General features: G+C 41.5%; 1 long non-coding RNA gene across 1 annotated transcript; it reads right to left on the reverse strand.

Moving 5' to 3' along the window:
* Nucleotides 1–5,411: 5,411 nt before the first annotated feature.
* LOC118476654 (uncharacterized) lies at nucleotides 5,412–6,755 on the reverse strand. Its single transcript, XR_004857125.1, has 2 exons — nucleotides 6,678–6,755; nucleotides 5,412–6,074 (listed from the first exon to the last, which is right to left on the reverse strand). It is a non-coding gene; the product is annotated as an uncharacterized lncRNA (long non-coding RNA).
* Nucleotides 6,756–7,057: the final 302 nt, after the last annotated feature.

Consider the following 7,057-nt stretch of genomic DNA (forward strand, 5'->3'; position numbering starts at 1 on the left):
TAGTACCACGCTACAGTAATCAGTTAGGATTTCCACCGGTGGTCGAGGGTAATAAAACCGCCGTGAAAATATTGTTTTTAAATAGAAAAAAAATTACACGCCCGACGGCTCTGTCAAGGTCAAAAAGTCACGCATTTTTCGCCGCTAAATCGCGACTACACAATCGATGGAAATCGAACCCACAACCTCATCCTCGCGAAAGGCCCTTCTACCACTCCGCCTATCATAACTTTTAAAATTTTACAACTTTTATTTTGGTATTTTCCCATTCGAGTTCAATTTCAAAATTTGCATTTTAAATTTAACAAATTTAGATGAAAATTTTTAGAGCCAAAATAGTTTTAAAAAGTGGTTAACTATATAGTTTTATAACTTTTAGAGATCTACAACTTTTATGTTGGTGATTTTTTCATACAAGGTGATTTAAAAAACTCAAAAAATCAGTCTAAAAATGATTTCTAGTGGCGATTTTATCAAGGAACCTCGGTTTTCTTAAGAAACCACCACTAGAAATAACACTGACGTTTAATAACTGAAACCGTCTGTAAAAAATAAACTCCACCGCATCATATGAGCTATTTTCTACTAGTCTTTGAAGATATAAATATTGATTATATTTTCTATATCAGCTCTTTCGAAAAATGACTTGCAGTTTGTAGGATACTTAACGCCTAAAGTAGAGGCTCAATTAGGCAATCTATTTCACAAATTATGGCCTCTAACTTATCCTAACCAAAATCTATACAATAAATAAACCATTTTATGTGCAACTACGATTTTGACTAAGTGTTGTTATCCCTGCCGTAAAATACAACTTAGGTTGCAACCCTATCAACTAGTCTATAACCTAAGTTAGAAAGGTAAAGCTCACAATCAAGATACACAATATAAATACAAAAGCTTAAGTACGATAGACATAGCGCCTGTTTATTTCAGCTTTGTTCTGACAAGCTTTTCTGAGAATCTGGCTGTGGGGAGAATCTGAATATCGTGGGGATTACATGTGGAGCAAGACAAAGGGGTCCATAGGGTTTAGGATCTAGGAAGTGACTAATTCTTCATATCACGACGACTCGATCGATTGTGGCTTCACGTTAATTTTAGACGATTTTTTATCAAAGTGATTCTCATAGAAGTGGACTGAAAAGTTGAGCATTTGGCAGTCCGTAGCAGCTTCTGGTGGCCAGAATCAGCAAAAAAGTTGAAACAAACATGTCCATACAAATTTGATTTCATTATTTTTAACCAGGTATCGATAAGCGCACATTATTTACTTTAGTCGTCGTTAGAACCACTCGAAGGGATACCAACATGAGGACCAAGTTTTTGGTTAGGTAACTTCATGATAGCCTTGAGCCTTCTCCACATGCAACTAGTGCTTTAATGTGACCTCTCCCAAATGTTCTCCACCGTCTTCACTATCAAGTTTCCGACCAAAACATCATGGACCTCGTTCCCTTCAATACATGGTGGTGGGCACACCACAAATGTAGTTAGTATGACCTTGCAAGACTACAAACCTCTCTGCTACAACTACTACAATGGTGTGCGGAAGAACAAAGTGGTGATAGGTGTTATAATCTCACTCAAACAGAAGGATTAAATCTAGAGTAAACGCTATAAGCAACGATCTAACTAATCTATGCACTTCACAAAGCACCATCACTGAGTTATTCTTTGAGCACTTGGGTGTCTATAGCTACTAGAGATGAGGCTCAACTCTCTTGATATGTTCCTCGGTTCTCACACTCCTCAAATGGTTAGTTGGGGTCCTATTTATAATCCCTAAGGAGAGATATAGCCATAGCACCCTCAACAACCACTACTTATCATTATATTGGACCATTATGTTAGGGTTTGATGCCTCTCAAAGACGACAATGTCAGTATTATGGAAGCATAACCTTTGCCAACTTTCAGGGCCAATTTTTATGGTGTATAACCGACACCTACCATCAGACCAGTGCGACGACCCATTTTCTTCTGTAGAACTTCTTTAGTGACAATTTGACTCTGTATCTAATGGTTCATCGATAATTGAAAATGATCGTTCAACACTTTTGAGTGTGATTGAGTGACCATATGGTTCGATGCCCTTGCCACGGTGGCCCCGATGCTCTAATAGAAATACTTGAAGGCAATGACATTAATGACGAACTTGCGCCTTCAGATGATGTTGACTATGAAATGGTTGATAGTGATGATGATAATTATGATCCGGCTAACCCCGACACATATCAAGATTATTTTTAATCGATGTAATGCTATTATTTTTATTCCGCACCTGTTTCTAAATAAATATTTTTATATGTGCTTATTTACTTACTTTTAATTGCAGATTGTTGGACAAATATGGTGGGCGGTGGGATTAGGATGATGAGGGGGAGGAGGAGCACCCGTAGGACGTCAGAGGAGGCACAACAGGACGACAACGTTCAGCAGCAGGCCGCTATCGATGCCACGCAACAGGACGACGACGATGCTCAGTAGGACGCCTCAGGTTCTGGCGCCTCAAGTTTGAGGAACATTTACTTACGAGGTCCCGCGAGTCTCCCTCAGCGTCCCATACTTCGTGACAGGCGGCCGCAGATTCGACCCGGTGGGGAGAGGCATGTAACTTTAGATGTTCTCGCTGCTTGTTCATATTATGTGTTCAAATTGATAATATAAACTAATAATTTTTATTTATCACTTGGACAGGTCTTAGAAGGTTGTGGAGACTGCAGGGGGTCACGACCGCAACCCCAATGGCATCCTCAGCCTTCTGTGCAGGGAACACTTTCCTGGATTGGTTGAGTACGTCGGAGTGATGGGGCCAGCCTACACCTTCGACCACTACATCGTTGCCCCTGATGTAGTAGATAGGGACGACAGGGAATTCAACAACAAGGCGGAATGGTGAACAGGGCGAAGCAAGAGCTGTGGGTAAGTCTTCCTATATTGTAAACTATGTCACATTCGTTGCACATTCTTGAAATAATGTATGGATACATCATCTTTGTATGTAGAACTTCTTCAGATGCGAGACTAGATACGAGGACAGGGCGGATGTGGTGGCCACCACGAGCTGTAAGAAGCTCGTCGTGGACATGCACTATGAGGCGCGAATCTAGGCCATCGTCAGTTACCACGGCTCTGTCCTTGGAGAGAAGGTGACCAAGCAGGACGCCCGAAGCATGTCGCTGACTCAGGACCAATACTTGCAGGTAAATACAGAACTTTAATATTCATGACAAAATTTGCTTAATTTTATCTTCTGATATGCAGTGTGTTTGTTTTACTCTGTAAATGATTCCTTATTTGTGCGTCACGCATCCTCGGTGCTAGGAGGAGATGGTGGATAGGTGGTGCTCGCCTTATTGGGATGAAGTGCACAACGCTAGCTGAGAATGACGTCTGATGATGCAAGGTCCCTCCTACCACCAAGGCAGGCGTAGCCTCGGCAAATATGCAGAAGCATAGTACGCCATCTTTTTTATTTAGGAATATAACACTGGATTAGGCATGATTTCTAACTATCTCGTTGGTTTTTTTGCAGTCGGCGTCACATGGTGGTCAGCCTTGCACCACCTTCTCGTCATATGCTATGGCCCACAGGGGCAAGGCGACGTCCGACATCACCTACAACCCGAAGGATGAGCCCAAAGCATATAGCAACCTCGTTGTCTATAGTTGCTTAAGTGAATACACTACCATGGCACAAGGTCCATGGGCCAGATTATGACATAAGGACCGAGGACATCGACACAGATGTCCTCATGAGGGTTGGAAGAGACAAGAGGCATGGGCGGCACTAGATTGCCGACGGCGCAATCGACTCATCGTCCACTCCCACTCTGTCTCAGGTGCGAGCAAGGACCACAAGCTCGAGCCCAGCCATACGACCTCGGTAGGACAGCTCACATCATCAGATACAACAATTTCTGGTTAGTGCTTCTGTAACTTGTCATTCCTTGAGTTATATACCTTCTCTTTGAGTTATTATAACATTGAGGTGAAATATTACAGGCCCAGATAGAATAAGAGAGGAGGGGACGACAGGAGATGAAGGCAAGGATGATGGCGGAGCGGGAGGCCCACTTGGCAGATTAGTAGAGGATGGCAGAGATGTTCCAGTACATGCAGATCCTTGGCGCGACACATGGTTTTGCTCCACCACCTCTGTTGTTCCCTCTAGTTAAACCTGCTTAGTTCCATACTCCTGTGAGTATCAAAATTTTGTTCCTGTATGATATATATTCATCTGGTATAACAAATGCAATCTCTTCTCTGTGCAGGGACAATCTGGGACGGCATCCAACAACCCTCATGGATCACTCAGCCCATCGTCACACCAGTCCAGCCGCCCACCTCGCTGATGCTCTTCTAAACTTAGTTGCGAGACATGTTTATGCCATATAATGGATGTTTATGTACTTATTTATGTGAGTACTTGTTAGTGTTGTGAACTATTTTGTGGTACTTGTGACTTTGTGATGTATGTGAAGAAACATGTGATCTTTGTGAGCCATGTCGTGTATTTGATGTATGTGATGATTCTGTGATATCTGTGATGTATATGTGACGATTATGTGATATATCTTTTGTTTGTTTGGATGGAATAGCAAAAATATAAAAAGGGGTATTCTAGTCACTTTGCCGAGTGTAACACTCGACAAAGAGGTACTTTACCAAGTGTCAAGGTCATAGCACTAGGCAAAAAGAAGGTACACCTGGGCACCGATAAATCTTCTTTGCCGAGTGTTGTGGTCTTGGCACTTGGCAAAGGAACTGACAAAGGGGCTCGCTGGTGATCCCCTTGCCGAGTGCTAGTCCGACGGGCACTCGGCATAGAGGGAGCCTTTACCGAGTGCCACCTAATACGCTCGATAAAGGAACTGGCAAAGGGGCCCACGGGAAGCTTCTTTGCCGAGTGTCAGTACAGTAGACACTCGGCAAAGAGTGAGTCTTTGCCGAGTGCCCGTGAGGCACTCGACAAAGTCTCCGTCGTCGTCACCTGGTGCTGGGATGGCGACTTTTCTTTGCCGAGTACCACACGTACACTCGACAAAGTTTTTGCTGAGTGCTCGACAAAAAGTGCTCGATAAAGAGGCTATTGCGGATGTACAATTCACTAACGCCTCGTTTGGATGCCTAGAAATGAAACCTTTTCCAAGAAATAAATTCCAAGAAATGAATTATATAGAATTCAATCAACTAGAAAGTGATTCAATTCCATTATTTTTGTTTGGTTGTACAAGCAATTGAATTCCTAGAATTAAATTCTAGATGTTGTTTGGATACTTTGCACACGGAATTTGAATTTGAATACAAACAAGGATCTCTTGACTTTGCATCTGCTTAAAAATGAGCATGAACAATTTACAACTATCAGAAACTTTTAAGTTCACAAATAACAATTCCACAAAGGCAAGTCACACATAACAGTTTCACAAAGTCATCAAATTCGCACATAAAAGTTCTACAAAGACATCAAATCTTCACATAGTAGTTTCATAAAGCCATCAAGTTCGCACACAACAGTTTCACATAGCCATCAAGTTCACACACAAAAGTTTCACAAAGACAAGTTCACACAATCAGTTCAACACAGAGATCTAAGTTCACATTTAAGTTGTTTCACTTCCTTAGCTGCATCATAAGCCACATCTTCCTCCTTTCCATTGGGAGTGCCATCATCGACTCAAACTTGTGTGCATTAGAGGTGAGGATGTCATAAAGCTCAAGTTCTGTGTCTTCATCAAGTCCCTCAACCTCTTGTAATGCGGCGAGAACTTCGGTGAAAGAGGGTAGCTTTGGACCGTCATCTTTCAATGCAGATGTAAGCATGTCGAACTTATCACACCATATAGAGTTAAATGAATCATCTGATCTTTGTCTTTTTAAACTACTCGAGGAAGATACAGAATATGGAGCATCCTTGCCTCCGGTATCATTCTCTTTTGCCATTTCCTTTGAACTTTCAGCTGCTGTTTTAGCACCCTCTCCATTTGCTTGGTCTTTATTGTACACTAGGCTGAGTAGATCCCAAAACTTCACAACCTTATGTTTATATCCTTTTGCTTCCTTATTCCTCTATAAAAAATTGTTACAAAGATACATCAACAAATAAACTTGGAATTGAAACATAAACTAAGCTGCAAAAAATGGAATAAACTACTAGGCAACAGTAGCATGTATGACCAATTTGGAGTAAAAATAAGAACAAAAATTCTTCACAGTTTACAGTTCAGCAGTAGAATTTGGAGTAAAAATGGAATAAACTACAAAAATTGAAAGTAATGGCAGTAGTGGCAGACAAAGTAGTTTACAAAGCTAACAAAAATTCTTCATAGTTTACAGTAGCGCACGGTGAACAAAACAGGCCTAAGCAGTAGCGCATGGTGAAGAAAATTCTTCACAGTTTCCTTAAAACTAAGCTTTGCTAACACCAGTAGTGGCAGACAAAGTAGTGCACGGTGAACAAAAATTACAAAGTAGTTTACAAAGTAGTCCACAATTGAAAATATACACTACTTTGCTAGCCGCCCAACAAGACAGGCCTAAGCAGCCAAGCTAAGCTTTCCTTAAATATACACTCATATGTACAGTTTACAGATAGCCTGACCAGTGCACGGTGAACAAAAATTGAATTACAAAAATTGAACTGCAAATATTGAACAACAAAAATTTTCTTACCTCAACGTACTCATCCCATACAGTGTCACTATCAACTTTGAGCTTGTTCTTCTCCCAATCCCATCCAAAACCACTAGTAGATGGATTGTTGCCTTGAATAGCCCATTCATTCAAGTGGTACCGTGTAGATCGGTATAGGGCAAGAAATCCCGGACCATTTGTATATCCAGCATCCACTAGATAGTATTTACCACTAGGAACAACAAATGAGTCCTCCCGTGACATGGCATCACGTAGTATGCGTGAATCCGAAGCCGACCCTTCCCATCCAGCCAAGACATACAGAAACTTCATTTGTCGATCACAAACCCCCAATACATTAGTGGTGATTCGTTGCTTCCTATTTCTGTACCTACCTTGGTCAGTCAATGGAACATTCA

Source organism: Zea mays, chromosome 3 (assembly GCF_902167145.1).
Source record: "Zea mays cultivar B73 chromosome 3, Zm-B73-REFERENCE-NAM-5.0, whole genome shotgun sequence".
NCBI lineage: Eukaryota > Viridiplantae > Streptophyta > Magnoliopsida > Poales > Poaceae > Zea > Zea mays.